Below are 24788 nucleotides of genomic sequence, written 5' to 3'. Positions count from 1 at the left end.
AAAGCGTGAAGGTGGAATAAACGAGTCAGGAGTAGGTTTTCTTGGTTGAACACAGTTCTCTATTGAGGGCATTTGGTCAACACAAACACTCCAACATAATCAATGAAAATCTCCCAAGGAAAAACATGCATCTTCTCCAGATTAAACAGGAACATAATAGGATTATCTTTAAACTACAACAAACGTCACAGGATTATCACCGTTTTAGTGGTTCTTCATGGATCGCTCCTCTGTCTTGGTGGCCATCTTCCAGAGATCGTTTTCCCCTCCCTCTCTGCTGGTTCCATACTCTCTCTTATAGGGGAAGGAGAATATGTCATTAGTACCGTCAGCTGTGCTTAATTGCCTCTGGTTACCTTGTCTCCCATGCCTTGTTGGACTACTTTCCGTGAGCCCAGCCTGCCCACTGGTGGTCCTTCCACATATCATATATATTATATAATATGGTCAAATATGGTGTGGCAGGTAGCCTAGGGGTAAGAGCATTGGACTATCAAATACACGAGCTGACAAGGTAAAAAAATCGGTCTTTCTGCCCCTGAACAAGGCAGTTAACCCACTGTTCGTAGGCCGTCATTGTAAATAAGAATTTGTTCTTAACTGACTTGCCTAGTTAAATAAAGGTATAACAAATAGATATTTATTTATTGTCCCTTTTTGTATTTGAACTATTTGCACATAATATCACATTTGAAATGTCTTCATTCTTTAACTTTTGTGAGTGTAATGTTAACTGTTAATTTGTATTGTTTTGTCACTTTTGTTAATGATCTACTTCAAGTGCTTTGGCAATGTTAACATATATTTCCCATGTCAATAAAACCCATAAATTGAATTGAGAGAGACAGGGATTGAAAGAGAGCATGACACCTCCCCTCCAGCAAGCCCACCAAAGGAATTCCTAAGAAAACATGTTAAACAAAGAGGATTGGCATTTAGCCTGATATTAACAAAGCGATTCACACTTGAACCTGCAAAACCCAGAAAGGCCCTCTCTAACCCTGGAAGGCCCTCTCTAACCCCTAACTAACCCTGGAAGGCCCTAACTAACCCTGGAAGGCCCTCTCTAACCCATCTCTAACCCCTGACCAAACCTGGAAGGCCCTCTCTAACCCCTGACTAACCCTGGAAGGCCCTCTCTAACCCCGGACTAACCCTGGAAGGCCCTCTCTAACCCCTGACTAATCCTGGAAGGCCCTCTCTAACCCCTGACATACCCTGGAAGGCCCTCTATAACCCCTCTCTAACCCTGGAAGGTCCTCTATAAATCTGGAAGGCCCTATCTAAACCCTAACTAGCACCAGAAGGCCCTCTCTAATCTCTGACTAACCCTGGAAGGCCCTCTATAAACCTGGAAGGCCCTCTCTAACCCCTGACTAACCCTGGAAGGCCCTCTCTAACCCCCGACAAACCCTGGAAGGACCTCTCTAACCCCTGACTAATCCTGGAAGGTCCTTTCCAACCCATGACTAACCCTGGAAGGCAATCTCTCTAACCCCTGACTAATCCTGGAAGGCCCTTTCTAACCCCTCTCTAACCCCTAACTAGCCCCGGAAGGCCCTCTCTAATCCATCTCTAACCCCTGACAGAACCTGGAAGGCCCTCTCTAACCCCTGACAATCCCTGGAAGGCCCTCTACAACCCGTCTCTAACCCTGGAAGGTCCTCTATAAATCTGGAAGGCCCTATCTAACCCCTAACTAGCCCCAGAAGGCCCTCTCTAACCTCTGACTAACCCCGGAAGGCCCTCTATAAACCTGGAAGGCCCTCTCTAACCCCTGACTAACCCTGGAAGGCCCTCTCTAACCCCTGACTAATCCTGGAAGGCCCTTTCTAACCCCTGAATAATCCTGGAAGGCCCTCTCTAACCCCTCTCTAACCCCTGACCAAACCTGGAAGGCCCTCTCTAACCCCTGACAAATCCTGGAAGGCCCTCTCTAACCCCTGACTAATCCTGGAAGGCCCTTTCTAACCCCTCTCTAACCCCTAACAAGCCCTGGAAGGCCCTCTCTAAACCCCTGAATAATCCTGGAAGGCCCTCTCTAACCCTTCTCTAACCCCTGACCAAACCTAGAAGGACCTCTCTAACCCCTGACAAATCCTGGAAGGCACTCTCTAACCCCTGACTAACCCTGGAAGGTCCTCTCTAATCCCTGACTAATCCTGGAAGGCCCTTTCTAACCTGTCTCTAACCCTGGAAGGCCCTTTCTAACCCCTCTCTAACCCTGGAAAGCCCTCTCTAACCCATCTCTAACCCCTGACTAACCCTGGAAGGCCATCTCTCTAACCCCTGACCAATCCTGGAAAGCCCTTTCTAACCCCTCTCTAACCCCTAACTAGCCCTGGAAGAACCCTCTCTAACCCATCTCTAACCCCTGACAGAACCTGGAAGGCCCTCTCTAACCCCTGACTAATCCTGGAAGGTCCTCTCTAACCCCTGACTAATCCTGGAAGGCCCTCTCTAACCCCTGACCAAACCTGGAAGGCCCTCTCTAACCCCTGACTAATCCTGGAAGGCCCTCTCTAACCCCTAATTAACCCTGGAAGGTCCTCTCTAACCCCTGACTAACCCTGAAAGGTCCTCTCTAACCCCTGACTAATCCTGGAAGGTCCTCTCTAACCCGTCTCTAACCCTGGAAGGCCCTCTCTAACCCATCTCTAACCACTGACTAATCCTGGAAGGCCCTCTCTAACCCCTGACTAATCATGGAAGGCCCTCTCTAACCCCTGACTAACCCTGGAAGGCCCTCTCTAAACCCCTGACTAATCATGGAAGGCCCTTTCTAACCCCTCTCTAACCCCTAACTAGCCCTGGAAGGCCCTGTCTAACCCCTCTCTAACCCTGGAAGGCCCTCTCTAACCCATCTCTAACCCCTGACTAATCCTGGAAGGCCCTCTCTAACCCCTGACTAATCCTGGAAGGCCCTTTCTAACCCATCTCTAACCCCTGACTAATCCTGGAAGACCCTCTCTAACCCCTGACTAACCCTGGAAGGCCCTCTCTAACCTCTGACAAACCCTGGAAGGCCCTCTCTAAACCCTGACTAACCCTGGAAGGCCCTCTCTAAACCCCTGACTAATCCTGGAAGGCCCTTTCTAACCTCTCTCTAACCCCTAACTAGCCCTGGAAGGCCCTTTCTAACCCCCGACTAATCATGGAAGGCCCTCTCTAACCCCTGACTAATCCTGGAAGGCCCTCTCTAACCCCTGACTAACCCTGGAAGGTCCTCTCTAATCCCTGACTAATCCTGGAAGGCCCTTTCTAACCTGTCTCTAACCCTGGAAGGCCCTTTCTAACCCCTCTCTAACCCTGGAATGCCCTCTCTAACCCATCTCTAACCCCTGACTAACCCTGGAAGGCCCTCTCTAACCCCTGACTAATCCTGGAAGGACCTTTCTAACCTGTCTCTAACCCTGGAAGGCCCTTTCTAACCCCTCTCTAACCCTGGAAGGCCTTCTCTAACCCATCTCTAACCCCTGACTAATCATGGAAGGCCCTCTCTAACCCCTGACTAATCCCGGAAGGCCTTTTCTAACCCATTTCTAACCCCTGACTAAGCCTGGAAGACCCTCTCTAACCCCTGACTAACCCTGGAAGGCCCTCTCTAACCCCTGACAAACCCTGGAAGGCCCTCTCTAACCCCTGACTAACCCTGGAAGGCCCTCTCTAAACCCCTGACTAATCCTGGAAGGCCCTTTCTAACCCCTCTCTAACCCTGGAAGGCCCTCTCTAACCCATCTCTAACCCCTGACTAATCCTGGAAGGCCCTCTCTAACCCGTGACTAATCCTGGAAGGCCCTTTCTAACCCATCTCTAACCCCTGACTAATCCTGGAAGACCCTCTCTAACCCCTGACTAACCCTGGAATGCCCTTTCTAACCCCTCTCTAACCCTGGAAGGCCCTCTCTAACCCATCTCTAACCCCTGACTAACCGTGGAAGGTCCTCTCTAACACCTGACTAATCCTGGAAGGCCCTTTCTAACCTGTCTCTAATCCTGGAAGGCCGTTTCTAACCCCTCTCTAACCCTGGAAGGCCTTCTCTAACCCATCTCTAACCCCTGACTAATCCTGGAAGGCCCTTTCTAACCCATCTCTAACCCCTGACTAATCCTGGAAGACCCTCTCTAACCCCTGACTAACCCTGGAAGGCCCTCTCTAATCCATGACAAACCCTGGAAGGCCCTCTCTAACCCCTGACTAACCCTGGAAGGCCCTCTCTAAACCCCTGACTAATCCTGGAAGGCCCTTTCTAACCCCTCTCTAACCCCTAACTAGCCCTGGAAGGCCCTCTCTAACCGCCGACTAATCCTGGAAGGCCCTCTCTAACCCCTGACTAATCCTGGAAGGACCTCTCTAACCCATGACTAACCCTGGAAGGTCCTCTCTAATCCCTGACTAATCCTGGAAGGTCCTTTCTAACCTGTCTCTAACCCTGGAAGGCCCTTTCTAACCCCTCTCTAACCCTGGAAGGCCCTCTCTAACCCATCTCTAACCCCTGACTAATCTTGGAAGGACCTCTCTAACCCCTGACTAATCATGGAAGGTCCTTTCTTACCCATCTCTAACCCCTGACTAATCCTGGAAGACCCTCTCTAACCCCTGACTAGCCCTGGAAGGCCCTCTCTAACCCATCTCTAACCACTGACAAATCCTGGAAGGCCCTCTCTAACCCCTGACTTATCCTGGAAGGCCCTGTCTAACCCCTGACTAACCCTGGAAGGTCCTCTCTAATGAAGATATGGGGCTACTGTCACCAGGCTGAAGAAATGGGACTACTGCCACCTAGTGGTGATACTGCTCAGGTACCAGGCTGAAGATATGGGACTACTGCCACCTAGTGGTGATACTGCTCAGCTCACCCAGAAAACTCCTGTACTTGTTCAAAAACAAATGCTTGGTTCCGTTTTCCATTGCATAATGTTTTGGCTACATTTTGCTGGAATTAATATGATCCTGTTGATAATATGAAATGTCGCGTTTGTATCATATGGTCACACCAAAACATATCATCCACACACATCCATCAAGGCCTGAGTTCAGATTCATAAATCCGTACATTGTTGTCGTTAGGTAGAAGGTATGAATCCATACGTTGTTGTCGTTAGGTAGAAGGTATGAATCCGTACGCTGTTGTCGTTAGGTAGAAGGTATGAATCCATACGTTGTTGTCGTTAGGTAGAAGGTATGAATCCGTACGTTGTTATCGTTAGGTAGAAGGTATGAATCGGTACTTTGTTGTCGTTAGGTAGAAGGTATGAATCCGTACGTTGTTGTGGTTAGGTAGAAGGTATGAATCCGTACGTTGTTAAGGTTAGGTAGAAGGTATGAATCCGTACATTGTTGTGGTTAGGTAGAAGGTATGAATCCGTACCTTGTTGTGGTTAGGTAGAAGGTATGAATCCGTACGTTGTTGTTAGGTAGAAGGTATGAATCCGTACGTTGTTGTCGTTAGGTAGAAGGTATGAATCCGTACGTTGTTGTCGTTTCTTTAGAAGGTATGAATCCGTACGTTGTTGTCGTTAGGTAGAAGTTATGAATCCGTACGCTGTTGTCATTTCGCAGTAGGTATGAATCCATACTTTGTTTTCGTTAGGTAGAAGGTATGAATCTGTACGTTGTTGTCGTTAGGTAGAAGGTATGAATCTGTACTTTGTTGTCGTTAGGTAGAAGGTATGAATCCGTACGTTGTTGTGGTTAGGTAGAAGGTATGAATCCGTACGTTGTTGTGGTTAGGTAGAAGGTATGAATCCGTACGTTGTTGTGGTTAGGTAGAAGGTATGAATCCGTACATTGCTGTGGTTAGGTAGAAGGTATGAATCCGTACGTTGTTGTGGTTAGGTAGAAGGTATGAATCCATACGTTGTTGTGCTTAGGTAGACGGTATGAATCCGTACGTTGTTGTCGTTTCTTTAGAAGGTATGAATCCGTACGTTGTTGTCGTTAGATAGAAGGTATGAATCTGTACGTTGTTGTGGTTAGGTAGAAGGTATGAATCCGTATGTTGTTGTGGTTAGGTGAAGGTATGAATCCATACATTGTTGTACTTAGGTAGAAGGTATGAATCCGTACGTTGTTGTGGTTAGGTGAAGGTATGAATCCATACATTGTTGTACTTAGGAAGAAGGTATGAATCCGTACGTTGTTGTCGTTAGGTAGAAGGTATGAATCTGTACGTTGTTGTCGTTTCGCAGAAGGTATGAATCCGTATGTTGTCGTTAGCTAAAAGGTATGAATCCATACGTTGTTATCGTTAGGTAGAAGGTATGAATCCATACGTTGTTATCGTTAGGTAGAAGGTTTGAATCTGTACGTTGTTGTCGTTAGGTAGAAGGTATGAATCCGTACATTGTTGTCGTTAGGTAGAAGGTATGAATCCATACGTTGTTATCGTTAGGTAGAAGTTATGAATCCGTACGTTGTTGTCGTTAGGTAGAAGGTATGAATCCATACGTTGTTGTCATTTCGTAGAAGGTATGAATCCGTACGGTGTTGTCGTTAGGTAGAAGGTATGAATCCGTACGTTGTTGTCGTTTCTTTAGAAGGTATGAATTCGTATGTTGTCGTTAGCTAAAAGGTATGAATCCATACGTTGTTATCGTTAGGTAGAAGGTATGAATCTGTACTTTGTTGTCTTTAGGTAGAAGGTATGAATCCGTACGTTGTTGTCGTTAGGTAGAAGGTATGAATACATACGTTGTTATCGTTAGGTAGAAGGTATGAATCTGTACTTTGTTGTCTTTAGGTAGAAGGTATGAATCCGTACGTTTTTGTCGTTAGGTAGAAGGTATGAATCCAGACGTTGTTGTCATTTCGTAGAAGGTATGAATCCGTACGGTGTTGTCGTTAGGTAGAAGGTATGAATCCGTACGTTGTTGTCGTTTCTTTAGAAGGTATGAATCCGTATGTTGTCATTAGCTAAAAGGTATGAATCCATACGTTGTTATCGTTAGGTAGAAGGTATGAACCTGTACTTTGTTGTCTTTAGTTAGAAGGTATGAATCCATACGTTGTTATCGTTAGGTAGAAGGTATGAATCCGTACGCTGTTGTGGTTAGGTAGAAGGTATGAATCCGTACGTTGTTGTGGTTAGGTAGAAGGTATGAATCCGTACGTTGTTGTTTTTAGGTAGAAGGTATGAATCCCCATGTTGTTGTTGTTGCGTAGAATGTCTGAATGCGTACGTTGTTGTCGTTAAGTAGAAGGTATGAATCGGTACGTTGCTGTCGTTGGGTAGAACGTATGAATCGGAACGTTGTTGTCGTTACCTAGAAGATATGAATCTGTACGTTGTTGTCATTTCGTAGAAGGTATGAATCCGTACATTGTTGTCGTTAGGTAGAGGGTATGCAGGCATTGATAGGTATTACCCAGCCAAGTGTCTTTGTGTCCAATCTTAGCAAGCACATACTATATAAAAGGGATAATTTAACGATTGATGACTGAATGGCTTGGCAGGAAAATGTTTTGTTTCATAACAATGTACAGTTGTTCTTCCTTTAATAAATCCTGTTGCGACTCTAGGGGCAGTATTTTCATTTTTTTTAGCGTTCCCGTTTTAAACGGGATATTTTGTGAGGACAAGATGCTAGAATATGCATATAATTGACAGCTTTGCATAGACAACACTCTAACGTTTCCAAAACTGTAAAGATATGGTCTGTGAGTATAACAGAACTGATGTTGCAGGCGAAAGCCTGAGAAAAATCCAATCCGGAAGTGCCCCATATTTTGAAAGCGCTGCGTTCCAATGATTCCCTATTGAGCTGTGAATGCCCTATCAACCAGCTTATGCTTTCTACGTATTCCCCAAGGTGTCTACAGCATTGTGACGTAGTTTTACGCATTTATGTTGAAGAATAGCCGTAGGCGGCTACATTGCGTAAGTGGTCACCTTATGGCTCCCAGAGAGATTCTCGCGTAAAATACAGAGGTAGCCATTACTTCAATCGGTCCTACTGAAAAACGAATTGTCCCAACAGATATATTATCCAATTGATATTAGAAAAACACCTTGAGGATTGATTATAAACAACGTTTGCCATGTTTCTGTCGATATTATGGGGCTAATTTGGAATATTTTTTGCAGTTTTCGTGACTGCAATTTCCGGGCGATTTCTCAGCCAAACGTGAAAAACAAACAGAGCTATTTCGCCTACAAAAATAATATTTTGGGAAAAAATGAACTTTGGCTATCTACCTGGGCGTCTCGTGAGTGAAAACATCCGAAGTTCATCAAAGGTTAACAATTTAATTTGATTGCTTTTCTGATTTGTGACAAGGTTGCCTGCTGCTAGCAAGGCATAATGCTATGCTAGGCTATCGATAAACTTACACAAATGCTTGTCTAGCTTTGGCTGTAAAGCATATTTTGAAAATCTGAGATGACAGGGTGATTAACAAAAGGCTAAGCTGTGTCCCAATATATTTCACTTGTGATTTTCATGAATAGGAAGATTTTCTAGGAAGATTTATGTCCGTTGCATTATGCTAATTAGTGTCAGGCGATGATTACGCTCCCTGACCCGGGATGGGGAGTCACAAGAATTAAAAGTTGAGAAACACCAAAGCACAGCTTGCGCGGTGGCGTAGAATTCTATGGCACGTGTCAGCCATTGTTGCCAGAATGACGCAATTTACCACTATCTACCATCTTCTACCACAAACGTTCAGAGCACAAGCTCAAAGCTTTTACAAGGACGAACCAGTGTCCATGTTCTCTCTAGTCCCAGCTCTGACACTGAGTAGGGGGGAGACATGTTCTCTCTAGTCTCAGCTCTGACACTGAGTCAGGGAGACATGTTCTCTCTAGTCCCAGCTCTGACACTGAGTCAGGGAGACATGTTCTCTCTAGTCCCAGCTTTGAACGGGGAAAGTAAAGACTTTTAGGATGAAACCAGAGTCTCAGACATTTTTAAAGGCTTGATATCAGCTTTAAGTTCAACACCAGGCCTGTCTGGGTGAATTATAAAGAAGACAATGACCTGTCTTCCCTTTTAATGATGATGAGGATGGTGAAGGAAAGACAGTTCAAGTTACTTAATTATAATAATAATAATTCTCCTTTAGAAGTTGTACAATTCATTATTATTAGCAGCACCCACCTGTAGCACGCGCTCCAGCAGGTCTCTCTGGTCACCCCCAAAACCAATTCTTTCTTTGGCCGCATCTCCTTCCAGTTCTCTGCTGCCAATGACTGGAACGAACTACAAAAATCTCTGAAACTGGAAACACTTATCTCCCTCACTAGCTTTAAGCACCAACTGTCAGAGCAGCTCACAGATTACTGCACCTGTACATAGCCCACCTATAATTTAGCCCAAACAACTACCTCTTCCCCTACTGTATTTATTTATTTATTTAGCTCCTTTACACACCATTATTTTTATTTCTACTTTGCACATTCTTCCACTGCAAAACTACCATTCCAGTGTTTTATTTGCTATATTGTATTTACTTCGCCACCATGGCCTTTTTTTGCCTTTACCTCCCTTATCTCACCTCATTTGCTCACATTGTATATAGACTTGTTTCTACTGTATTATTGACTGTATGTTTGTTTTACTCCATGTGTAACTCTGTGTTGTTGTTTGTGTCGCACTGCTTTGCTTTATCTTGGCCAGGTCGCAGTTGTAAATGAGAACTTGTTCTCAACTTGCCTACCTGGTTAAATAAAGGGAACTTGTTCTGAACTAGCCTACCTGGTTAAATAAAGGGAACTTGTTCTGAACTAGCCTACCTGGTTAAATAAAGGGAACTGGTTCTCAACTGGCCTACCTGGTTAAATAAAGGGAAGTTGTTCTCAACTGGCCTACCTGGTTAAATAAAGGTGAAATAGAAAATAAATAAATATGGGACATGACTGATATACCTGGTAAACTTCAACGCAGTAAAATCTAAATCCTCTTTTATGAATTGTTGAATTTCTCAGATCTGCAAGTATACAGTTGTGGAATTATTTAGTATTTATATATACATGATTTAATGAAACACAAACAAAACTAATAATGACAGGAAGAAAACATCAAGTTTGAAGCCTCTGAAGACTGTTGTCTTTTAACGGTGTTGGGTTTATACTTGAATAAAACACTATCTTCCCACACTCTCAACAACAAGTAGCTCATTTATACAGGGCCTCACTATTACTGATACAGACTGGAGATGGTATGGAGAATGAGAGGGAAAAAGGGGGGAGAGGAGAGAGATGGATATGAGAGAGAGAGAGAAAGAAAAGAGAGGATAGAAAGAGAAAGAAAGAGGAGAGAGAGACATAGGAAGAGAGAGAGACCTACAGACCTGGGCCCTGGCAGTAAACCCCAAAAATACTGAAATAATGATTTTCCAGAGAAGATTAGACCAAAGTTCTCAATTGGTACAAAATATATAGAGTACTGCACACACTACAATTACTGAGGTTTAAAAATAAGCTCAAATGGACACCTTAATGATGCAGTGAATGAGCTGAGAGAGAAAGCAAGCAGGGCATTCTACGCCATTAAAAAACAAATTCAAATTGAAATGCCTTACAATTTGGCTAAAACTAATTGAATGTGTCATTGAACCAATTGCACTTCATGGCAGCGAGGTGTGGGGTCCACTTACAAAACAAGATTTCATCAAATGGGACAAACACCCCATTGAAACCCTGCATGCAGAGTTTTGTAAGAGTCTCCTACATGTCCAGAGGAAAACTACAAACAATGCATGCAGGGCAGAATTAGGCCAATATCCACTAATAATAAAAACTAAAAAAAGAGCCATTCAGTTTAGGAAACATCTCAAATACAGAGACCCCCTCTCAAATCATTACCAAGCCCTGCAATGCCAAGAGCTGAGCAAAGAAAAGAGTCCCCTCATCCAGCTGGTCCTGGGGCTGAGTTCACAAACATGTTCTACTAACACACTGAAGCCTCAGTATCAACGTACAGGCTCAGTGAGCACAGCCTTGCCATTGAGAAGGGTAGACACAGGAAAACATGGCTCCCTGTAGAGGAAAGGCTGTGCAACCACTGCACAACAGCAGAACCTGAGACAGAGGTGAATTTCCTGACAAAATGTCAAAAATACAAAACAATTGGAGTGTCATTTCCCCAAATTTGAAACACTTACTCAAGATTTCAAAGACCTCGCTGATGAGAAAAGGCTACCCGTCCTGTTGGGGGAGGACGCAGAGAGCTGTGGGTTGGCAGCGCACTACATTGCTGCCTGCATTAGATGAGGGACAGTGTCTGACAGACCAATCAACCTGCACATGTGCTCCATGCTTATTGTTATTGTTGAATGTCTGGTTATTTTGACCCTTGGTTATTGTTGTTACTGTTGTCCCGTTGACAATATTGATTCTTATTATCTTAATATTGTAAATCTCCAAAATAAGCTTTGGCAATTGGTACATTGTTACGTCATGCCAATAAAGCACATTGAATTGAGAGACAGAGAGATAAAGACCAGAGAGTGGGAGAGAACGACAGAGAGAGAAAGAACAGTTGAGCAGATGAGCTCCTGCATTTTTCAGCATGTTTTTACAAAAAGATAGATTTAGAGTTAGATAAACTTTGATTTTTCAGCAAGGACATGTACAGGATACTACCCTCTACAACATAACCTTCATTATGTCACCAGGACATGTACAGGATACTACCCTCCACAACACTATGTCACCAGGACATATACAAGATACTACTCTCCACAACACTATGTCACCAGGACATATACAGGATACTACCCATTATAACATAAACTTCAATATGTCACCAAGACATATACAGGATACTACCATCTACAACACTATGTCACCAGGACATATACAAGATACTACCCTCCACAACACTATGTCACCAGGACATATACAAGATACTACTCTCCACAACACTATGTCACCAGGATATATACAGGATATTACCCTCTACAACATAACCTTCACTATGTCACCAGGACATATACAGGATACTACCCTACACAACACTATGTCACCAGGACATATACATGATACTACCCTCCACAACACTATGTCACCAGGACATATACAGGATACTACCCTCCACAACATAACCTTCACTATGTCACCAGGACATATACATGATACTAAGCCTCCACAACATAGCCTTCACTAAGTCACCAGGACATATACAGGATACTACCCTCCACAACACTATGTCACCAGGACATAAACAGGATACTACCCTCCAATATGTCACCAGGACATATACAGGATACTACCCTCCACAACATAACCTTCACTATGTCACCAGGTCATAAACAGGATACTACCCTCCACAACACTATGTCACCAGGACATATACAAGATACTACTCTCCACAACACTATGTCACCAGGATATATACAGGATACTACCCTCTACAACATAACCTTCACTATGTCACCAGGACATATACAGGATACTACCCTCCACAACACTATGTCACCAGGACATATACATGATACTACCCTCCACAACACTATGTCACCAGGACATATACAGGATACTACCCTCCACAACATAACCTTCACTATGTCACCAGGACATATACATGATACTAAGCCTCCACAACATAGCCTTCACTAAGTCACCAGGACATATACAGGATACTACCCTCCACAACACTATGTCACCAGGACATAAACAGGATACTACCCTCCAATATGTCACCAGGACATATACAGGATACTACCCTCTACAACACTATGTCACCAGGACATATACAGGATATTACCCAACACAACACTATGTCACCAGGACATATACAGGATGCTACCCTCCACAACAAAACCTTCACTATGTCACCAGGACATATACAGGATACTACCCTCTACAACATAACCTTCACTATGTCACCAGGACATGTACAGGATGCTACCCTCCACAACATAACCTTCACTATGTTACCAGGACATATACAGGATACTACCCTCTACAACACTATGTTACCAGGACATATACAGGATAGTACCCTCCACAACACAACCTTCACTATGTCACCAGGACATATACAGGATACTGCCCTCCACACCATAACCTTCACTATGTCACCAGGACATATACAGGATTTTACCCTACACAAGACTATGTCACCAGGACATATACAGGAATCTACACTCTACAACACTATATCACCAGGACATATACAGGATACTACCCTCTACAACATAACCTTCCCAATGTCACCAGGACATTTACAGGATACTACCCTACACAACATAACCTTCACTATGTCACCAGGACATATACAGGATACTACCCTCTACAACATAACCTTCACTATGTCACCAGGACATGTACAGGATGCTACCCTCCACAACATAACCTTCACTATGTTACCAGGACATATACAGGATACTACCCTCCACAACATAGCCTTCACTATGTCACCAGGACATATACAGGATACTACCCTCCACAACACTATGTCACCAGGACATATACAGGATACTACCCTCCACAACATAACCTGCACTATGTCACCAGGACATATACATGATACTACCCTCCACAACATAGCCTTCACTATGTCACCAGGACATGTACAGGATACTACCCTCCACAACACTATGTCACCAGGACATAAACAGGATACTACCCTGCACAACACTATGTCACCAGGACATATACAGGATACTACCCTCTACAACACTATGTCACCAGGACATATACAGGATACTACCCTTTACAACACTATGTCACCAGGACATATACAGGATGCTACCCTCCACAACATAACCTTCACTATGTCACCAGGACATATACAGGATACTACCCTCTACAACATAACCTTCACTATGTCACCAGGACATATACATGGTACTACAATCCACAACATAGCCTTCACTATGTCACCAGGACATATACAGGATACTACCCTCCACAACACTATGTCACCAGGACATATATAGGATACTACCCTCCACAACATAACCTTCACTATGTCACCAGGACATATACATGATACTACCCTCCACAACATAGCCTTCACTATGTCACCAGGACATATACAGGATACTACCCTCCACAACACTATGTCACCAGGACATAAACAGGATACTACCCTCCAATATGTCAGCAGGACATATACAGGATACTACCCTGCACAACACTATGTCACCAGGACATATACAGGATATTACCCTGCACAACACTATGTCACCAGGACATAAACAGGATGCTACCCTCCACAACATAACCTTCACTATGTCACCAATACATATACAGGATACTACCCTCCACAACATAACCTTCACTATGTCACCAGGACATATACAGGATGCTACCCTCCACAACATAACATTCACTATGTTACCAGGACATATACAGGATACTACACTCTACAACACTATGTCACCAGGACATATACAGGATACTACCCTCTACACCATAACCTTCACTATGTCACCAGGACATATACAGGATTTTACCCTACACAACACTATGTCACCAGGACATATACAGGATACTACACTCTACAACACTATGTCACCAGGACATATACAGGATACTACCCTCCACAACATAACCTTCACTATGTCACTAGGACAGAAACAGGATACTACCCTCTACAACATAACCTTCACTATGTCACCAGGACATATACAGGATAATACCCTCCACAACATAACCTTCACTATGTCACCAGGACATATACAGGATAATACCCTCCACAACATAACCTTCACTATGTCACCAGGACATATACAGGATACTACCCTCTACAACACTATGTCACCAGGACATATACAGGATACTACCCTCTATAACACTATGTCACCAGGACATATACAGGATACTACCCTCCACAACACTATGTCACCAGGGCATATACAGGATACTACCCTCCACAACAGAACCTTCACTATGTCACCTGTACATATACAGGATACTACTCTGCACAACACTATGTCACCAGGACATATACAGGATACTACCCTCTATAACACTATGTCACCAGGACATATACAGGATACTACCCTCCACACCACTATGTCACCAGGGCATATACAGGATACTACCCTCCACAACAGAACCTTCACTATGTCACCTGTACATATACAGGATACTACCCTCTACAACACTATGTCACCAGGACATATGCAGGATACTACCCTCCACAACATAACCTTCACTATGCCACCAGGACATATACAGGATACTACCCTCCACAACACTATGTCACCAGGACATAAACAGGATACTACCCTCCACTATGTCACCAGGACATATACAGGATACTACCCTGCACAACACTATGTCACCAGGATATATACAGGATACTACCCTCTACAACATAACCTTCACTATGTCACCAGGACATATACAGGATACTACCCTCTACAACATAACCTTCACTATGTCACCAGGACATATACAGGATGCTACCCTCTACAACATAACCTTCACTATGTCACCAGGACATTTACAGGATATTACCCTACACAACACTATGTCACCAGGACATATACAGGATACTACCCTCCACAACACTATGTCACCAGGACATTTACAGGATATTACCCTACACAACACTATGTCACCAGGACATATACAGGATACTACCCTCTACAACAGTATGTCACCAGGACATATACAGGATATTACCCTACACAACACTATGTCACCAGGACATATACAGGATCCTACCCTCTACAACACTATGTCACCAGGACCTATACAGGATACTACCCTCTACAACACTATGTCACCAGGACATATACAGGATATTACCCTACACAACACTATGTCACCAGGACATATACAGGATACTACCATCCACAACACTATGTCACCAGGACCTATACAGGATCCTACACTCTACAACACTATGTCACCAGGACATATACAGGATACTACCATCCACAACACTATGTCACCAGGACCTATACAGGATCCTACACTCTACAACACTATGTCACCAGGACATATACAGGATACTACCATCCACAACACTATGTCACCAGGACCTATACAGGATACTACCATCCATAACCTTCACTCCAAATCAAAACTCATAACCTACAACCTGATTTTGGACAAAATGTACCTGTAAGGATTCCTACTACCAAAGACTCTTATTTCCAAATGATCTGGCAAACAAACAACAGAAAGCTGAAAACACCATCCAACCTGGATCTGAGTGAGTAATGTTTAGTCTGATGCTATTTTTAAAACTACGAAGAAAAAATACATTACAAAGATATATTTTACTATCTATTTTACTTTATAAGGACGGAATGCTATATTCAGGCTACCAAGCTGGCTAGGACAGAACAGATCTGACTGCAACTTTAATTAGCACTGAGGTGTGAAGTGAGAGGTGTCAAAGCCCTTGAGCCCAACAATGTCAGGAGAGTTTCACAGCCTACCTCACCCAAATGTAAAGCCCTTTGAAGCCCCCCCCCCCCCCCCCTATACACAGACCACAGATTCCACTCCTTATGGACTCAAACGGGAAATATGTCAAACAAAATAAGTACACTTATCTCCCAAACACAGTGTCTAAACTCTGGTGTCCAAACACCCAGCGTGCCCCAGACCTTCTGTCTGAGGACCAACTAGGGTCACCTAGCCACATTAATACACACAGGCACAAATGACCTGAGAACACAGCAGGAAAGGGTGGCCACAATACTCAAGGGAGTGATTGACCCTACAGGATCAACTGCAGCCCCAACACCTCACACTTGAGCAACAGATCAACAGACACCCCCCCGGACCTACACATAGAGGACCCACAACAAGAGGATCTACATCCGGACCACAACACCCCCAGCCAGATCCACTAGGGTCGCCTAGTGGTTAGAGCGTTGGACTAGTAACCGGAAGGTTGCAAGTTCAAACCCCCGAGCTGACATGGTACAAATCTGTAGTTCTGCCCCTGAACAGGCAGTTAACCCACTGTTCCTAGGCTGTTATTGAAAATAATAATTTGTTCTTAACTGACTTGCCTAGTTAAATAAAGGTAAAAAATAATCATAAAATAATTATTTTAGCAAAAATGTTTATTTTTAATTTACAATCTGTAGAAGCTATGAGAATAGGAAGGTTCAATTATTTTGTGACGCATCACAGCACAGTTGAAAAATATATGGCAAGTAGAAATCCGAAATGGATGATGTTGAGAGACAGATGGGAGGGGTTGAGTGGAGCTGAAGGGAGGGACTAACAACAAGACAAACAATGTAGGGCATAAGGGATCTGTAGAATGTATATAGGTTCAGAACTTGTTCTCAACTAGCCTACCTGGTTACATAAAGGTGAAATAAATAAAATGCTCACTGGTAGAGACACAGGCCCTCTACACAGCACCTCTAATGATCACCTGGTAGAGACACAGGCCCTCTACAAAACACCTCTAATGATCACATGGTAGAGACACAGGCCCTCTACACAGCACCTCTAATGATCACCTGGTAGAGACACAGGCCCTCTACAAAACACCTCTAATGATCACATGGTAGAGACACAGGCCCTCTACACAGCACCTCTAATGATCACCTGGTAGAGACACAGGCCCTCTACATAGCACCTCTAATGATCACCTGGTAGAGACACAGGCCCTCTACACAGCACCTCTAATGATCACCTGGTAGAGACACAGGCCCTCTACAAAACACCTCTAATGATCACATGGTAGAGACACAGGCCCTCTACACAGCACCTCTAATGATCACCTGGTAGAGACACAGGCCCTCTACATAGCACCTCTAATGATCACCTGGTAGAGACACAGGCCCTCTACACAGCACCTCTAATGATCACCTGGTAGAGACACAGGCCCTCTACAAAACACCTCTAATGATCACATGGTAGAGACACAGGCCCTCTACACAGCACCTCTAATGATCACCTGGTAGAGACACAGGCCCTCTACACAGCCCCTCTAATGATCACCTGGTAGAGACACAGGCCCTCTACACAGCACCTCTAATGATCAAAGACAGGATTCTCTGTTATTCAAGTTCACCTCGTTATCCCATTCATCTCCAATAATCTAACAGTATAGAGTTAATCTGTTCTGCAGCTAGACAGAGACAGACGGAGCTCCTTCTCTCTGTTACAGGCCAGACATTAGACAGGCCAGTTATTAGGCAGGCCAGTTATTAGGCAGGCCAGACATTAGGCAGGCCAGACATTAGGCAGGCCAGACATTAGACAGGCCAGTTATTAGGCAGGCCAGACATTAGGCAGGCCAGACATTAGACAGGCCAGTTATTAGGCAGGCCAGACGTTAAAAATCTCGTACAACGCTATGTACTACTCCGTTCATAGAACAGCACAAATTGTCTCAAACCAGAATAGAAAGAGAAGTGGGAGGCCCCGGTTTTCTAGTTTGAGAAACCGACTCCTCACAAGTCCTCTACTGGCGTCTTTGTTAAATAGTACCCGCAAAACACCAGTCTCAACGTCAACAGTGAAGAGGAGACTCCGGGATGCTGGCCTTCTAGGCAGAGTTGCAAAGAAAAAGCCACATCTCAGACTGGCCAATTAAAAGAAAAGATTAAGATGGGCTAAAGAACACAGACACGGGACAGAGGAACTCTGTCTTTTCTCACACCCTGAACAGTAATAGAAGTTCATCCTATTCTAGTCCTGACCGTGTTAGAATAAAAAACACAAGGCTTAATCATGCTCTCTCTCTCTCTCTATCCATCTGGCTCTCGTCTGCAGGTATGTTTTGATGTGAGAGAGGAAGCCAGTCCCGTCATCGCCACCTCACCCGATCTTAAGATAACCTTCGGGCTGACTGGGAGCCCAAGGCTGGTTAGGAGACACGGCTAGAGACACTGTAATTGTGATGAACTGAGAGAATATTAGGGTAGCACTGTAATTCATGAATCATATGCTGTCTGCCTCTGTTCTTACCTCTTTCCCTTTCTGTCTTCTACACCTCTCTCCCCACCTCGTCTTTCTTCCTCGTTTTATAACGCACAACATATGTGTCACGTGTTGATGCTGGAGATGAAGTAAAAACGAGACAGGAAACGAGACAGGAACAGCAAACTAATAGAAAAGACAAAAACAATACATTGCAGCGGCAGGGAACTGACAAATGGGGGAGGATATTAACAGGTGATAAGTGAGTCCAGGTGAGTTCAATATCGCTGATGTGCGTGACGAGGGAAGGCAGGTATGTGTGATGGATGGCAGGAGCGTGTGATGCAGGGCAACCTGGGGGGAGGGGGGGGGGGGGGGGCAGATGTGACAATATGTGCATTGAAGTACAGATTGAACTTGTATTTATAATATAATTTTACATAATATTATATAATATTATAATTATTTTGCATGTATTATGTATTTATAACACCTGGATAATGAACTTCTTCATAGAAAGTGTTTCACATTCTCCACTGGTTGAAATGAAATATCTCATTGAAATACTATCCTGTGTCCTCAGATTAATGCAGATGAAGAGAGTTCGATATGCATAGGTCTTGTTTCTGTATATATTAACTACAAACCAGCCTTTACTTAAATCATGTTTCTAGGCTATTGCATAGTTACAATGTGTAATCATTGATGTCCCAGGAGCAGGAGTGGTAAACACTGTTGAAGTGTAATATTGTAATACATGCATGCAGACACAGCATCATTCAAATACTAGAGTTTGATATGACTGAAAAATAAGGTATCAGAGATTCACACCTGAATTCACCTTTATTTGCCAAGGTAGAGTACATGATCAGTGAATATATTCAATGTACAGGCTACACTGTGGGGATCTCATGCATGGTGATAACTACTCATGCATGGTGATAACTACTCACGCGTGGTGATAACTACTCATGCGTGGTGACAACTACTCACGCCTGGTGATAACTACTCACGCGTGGTGATAACTACTCACGCATGGTGATAACTACTCATGCGTGGTGATAACTACTCACGCGTGGTGATAACTACTCACGCGTGGTGATAACTACTCACGCGTGGTGATAACTACTCACGCGTGGTGATAACTACTCACGCATGGTGATAACTACTCACGCGTGGTGATAACTACTCACGCGTGGTGATAACTACTCATGCGTGGTGATAACTACTCACGCGTGGTGATAACTACTCACGCATGGTGATAACTACTCACGCGTGGTGATAACTACTCATGCGTGGTGACAACTACTCACGCCTGGTGATAACTACTCACGCGTGGTGATAACTACTCACGCGTGGTGATAACTACTCACGCGTGGTGATAACTACATGTGTATATAGGACTTGTATCCTTGGCAAAAAAAAGTTATTACATTCTACTAAATGTATTATATTCTACTCTATCCACAGGCTTCATTAAGGCCATTCAGACTTGAGGTTGATACAACAACTACGACAGCTGAGGTTCATAGATTGGTATGAATATTAGTTCAGAACGTTTTAGGGTCCACACACAGATTGGCTGCATACTGTAGCTAGCTACACATCCATAGGCGTACAGTTATTTTTCTCCTCCACTACACAATAAGCAAGTAAATAGTTAGATAGCTATGCTACTTCAGCTGCATTGCAAGGCAAGCTTACACAATTGTACATTCAGTTTGCAGTAAATGCTTTAGCTAGCTAGATTCCTTACATCCACTGTTTCACAAAACGATAGCCTGGTTTGCTGGTTCTCAGGAGTCCCTAAAACATTAAACACGACTTATAAATTCATTCTCCGGTCATCCTAGCTTGCCAGCTAACTTAATAAATGCTCATTTTCATAAATGAACTTTATGACAAAAAAATATGCACTAACATTTGTCTCTACATTAACTAAAATATTCCTCACAATTGTAAATGTTTTGCTTGACCCGTTATGACATAACCACTTATATGAGGTTCCACCATAATGTTTTGATTGACCCGTTATGACATAACTACTTATATGCGGTTCCACCGTAATGTTTTGATTGACCCGTTATGACATAACCACTTATATGAGGTTCCACCGTAATGTTTTGACAGCCATCTTCACCCAGGGACGGGCGGCTCGCGTCAAAATTCTTCATTGGAACCACACGATATGATTGGTCAAATAAAAACCTTGGGACCCAAATGCATAATGAGTGATCTAACTCCCCCTAGACTGGTTTGCTGGTTTTCTCAGGAGTCCCTAAAACATTAAACAACACAAATTACAAATGCATTCTCCTAACACTAGGTAGTTGGCTAATGTCAGATAACTTGCTAAATAGCGATTTTCGTAAATTAACTTTTTGACAAAAAAAATATGCACAAACGTTTGTCTCTACATTAACTAACAAATTCCTCTCAATTGTACATCTTTTTCTTGACTCATTATGAGGTTATAACAACTAACATCTGGTTCCACTGTAATGTTTTGACATCTGGTTTTGACATTGGTTCCACTGTAATATTTTGACATCTGGTTTTGACATCTGGTTCCACTGTAATGTTTTGACAGCCATCTTGTTGAAAAACCTCACAAGACAAGGGTGGCTCTCGTCAAAACTCGTCATTGGAACCACTCGATATGATTGGTCATATAAAAACCTTGGGACCCAAATGCATAATGAGTGCTCTAACCGTGACGCTGGGTATCTCTAGCTCCCCCTTGTGGTGGTCTGGAGCATGAAGCCATGACGATGGGTGCCTCTAAGTCTCACTTTTAAAGGAGGAGCCACTGTATGTGGGCATACTATAGGCTATACGTACGGCGGTTGTTCTGCAGTGATGTCTAAACTGCTTTGAATGAATCAGCACCTTGGAGAGAGCTGTCCGTTTCACCACCATAGACAGTAGGCTACATGGCTGTTTACTCTGTCTGCTGCGCTGCTACGTTGTATTTGTCTCTTTTTTCCTCAAGTGTTCCGGTACCTCAGAGCCCCCTGGATAACCCCCCCCCCCCCCCCCTCTTGTGCTCACTATGTGTTCCCGGGATCTCCCGATTTACAAATTAAGCACGGAGTATAAATCTTGTTAGGGACAGGGTCTCGTATCCTGAATTTCCGCCTGACTGACGTGCCCAAAGTGAACTGCCTGTTACTCAGTCCCAGAAGCCAGGATATGCATATAATTGGTAGCATTGGATAGAAAACACATTGACGTTTCTAAAACTGCTAAAGTAATGTCTAAGGCTATAACAGAATTGATATGGCAGGCGAAAATCCGAATAAAATCCAACAGTAAAATACTAATGTTCCTTTCCTATACTTTCCGTATGAAATATTATAGTTTATTTCCATTTTAGAGTACCCGAGGATTAAATAGAAACATCGTTTGACTTTTTTGGACGAAGTTTAGCGGTAGCTTTTTGGACTTCTTTCTCTGCATGTTGAACGACTGTATTACTGAAATCGATGGCGCCAACTAAACTGACTTTTTTGGGATATAAAGAAGGATTTTATCTAACAAAAGGAACATTTATGTTGTAGCTGAGACCCTTGGGATTGCAAACAGAGGAAGATCTTCAAAAGTAAGTGATTTGTTTGTGATTTTTTTTAAGCCTGTGCTGGTTGAAAAATATGTTGATGTGTGGCGCCGTCCTCAGACAGTCGCATGGTATGCTTTTGCCATAAAGACTTTTTGAAAACGCAGTTGGATTAACAAGAATTTAAGCTTTTAAATGATATAAGACGCTTGTATGTCCATGAATGTTTAATATTACAATTATTAATTTGAAATGCCGCCCTTCAATTTCACCGGATGTTGTTGGCATTTATCCCGCTAGCAGAACGCCTATCCTTGGTGTATTTTAACACCAACTAACCCATCCATTTAAATGTTAATTTAGTATATGTCAATCTAGCAAACCAAACAAACCAGGCCACAAAAAATTGTTTTGGTTTGTTTCTAGCTTATTAGTTAAGTATACTGCCCCCTATCCTCAACAAGTTTTAAGTTAGCTGGTTAGCCAGTTCAAATAATTACCATAGCTGACAACATCTTAACTTTAGCTAATTTATATTAATTATTACAGGACAATAAACTCAACACAATATCATTATTTATAAGTTAATGGTGAGATAATTACAAAAAATAGCTCATGGTTGTGAGTGTGACAAATGAAAGCGGGGCATTCTAGAATCTTATAAAGTGTCTTGTTGTCCTAACGTTATATCCTACATTCTAGAATCTTATAAATTGTCTTGTTGGCCTAACGTTATATCCTACATTCTAGAATCTTATAAAGTGTCTTGTTGGCCTAACGTTATATCCTACATTCTAGAATCTTATAAATTGTCTTGTTGGCCTAACGTTATATCCTACATTCTAGAATCTTATAAATTGTCTTGTTGTCCTAACGTTATATCCTACATTCTAGAATCTTATAAAGTGTCTTGTTAGCCTAACGTTATATCCTACATTCTAGAATCTTATAAATTGTCTTGTTGTCCTAACGTTATATCCTACATTCTAGAATCTTATAAAGTGTCTTGTTAGCCTAACGTTATATCCTACATTCTAGAATCTTATAAAGTGTCTTGTTGGCCTAACGTTATATCCTACATTCTAGAATCTTATAAATTGTCTTGTTGGCCTAACGTTATATCCTACATTCTAGAATCTTATAAAGTGTCTTGTTGGCCTAACGTTATATCCTACATTCTAGAATCTTATAAATTGTCTTGTTGGCCTAACGTTATATCCTACATTCTAGAATCTTATCAAGTGTCTTGTTGGCCTAACGTTATATCCTACATTCTAGAATCTTATAAATTGTCTTGTTGTCCTAACGTTATATCCTACATTCTAGAATCTTATAAAGTGTCTTGTTAGCCTAACGTTATATCCTACATTCTAGAATCTTATAAAGTGTCTTGTTGGCCTAACGTTATATCCTACATTCTAGAATCTTATAAATTGTCTTGTTGGCCTAACGTTATATCCTACATTCTAGAATCTTATAAAGTGTCTTGTTGTCCTAATGTTATATCCTACATTCTAGAATCTTATAAAGTGTCTTGTTGGCCTAATGTTATATCCTACATTCTAGAATCTTATAAATTGTCTTGTTGGCCTAACGTTATATCCTACATTCTAGAATCTTATAAAGTGTCTTGTTGGCCTAACGTTATATCCTACATTCTAGAATCTTATAAATTGTCTTGTTGGCCTAACGTTATATCCTACATTCTAGAATCTTATAAAGTGTCTTGTTGGCCTAACGTTATATCCTACATTCTAGAATCTTATAAATTGTCTTGTTGTCCTAACGTTATATCCTACATTCTAGAATCTTATAAAGTGTCTTGTTGGCCTAACGTTATATCCTACATTCTAGAATCTTATAAAGTGTCTTGTTGGCCTAACATTATATCCTACATTCTAGAATCTTATAAAGTGTCTTGTTGGCCTAACGTTATATCCTACATTCTAGAATCTTATAAATTGTCTTGTTGGCCTAACGTTATATCCTACATTCTAGAATCTTATAAAGTGTCTTGTTGGCCTAACGTTATATCCTACATTCTAGAATCTTATAAATTGTCTTGTTGTCCTAACGTTATATCCTACATTCTAGAATCTTATAAAGTGTCTTGTTGGCCTAATGTTATATCCTACATTCTAGAATCTTATAAAGTGTCTTGTTGTCCTAACGTTATATCCTACATTCTAGAATCTTATAAATTGTCTTGTTGGCCTAACGTTATATCCTACATTCTAGAATCTTATAAAGTGTCTTGTTGGCCTAATGTTATATCCTACATTCTAGAATCTTATAAAGTGTCTTGTTGTCCTAACGTTATATCCTACATTCTAGAATCTTATAAAGTGTCTTGTTGTCCTAACGTTATATCCTACATTCTAGAATCTTATAAATTGTCTTGTTAGCCTAACGTTATATCCTACATTCTAGAA

Source organism: Oncorhynchus mykiss, chromosome 20 (genome assembly GCF_013265735.2).
Source record: "Oncorhynchus mykiss isolate Arlee chromosome 20, USDA_OmykA_1.1, whole genome shotgun sequence".
Classification (NCBI taxonomy): Eukaryota; Metazoa; Chordata; class Actinopteri; order Salmoniformes; family Salmonidae; genus Oncorhynchus; species Oncorhynchus mykiss.
The sequence above is the reverse complement of the archived record's forward strand: the minus strand, read 5'-3'. Positions refer to the sequence as shown.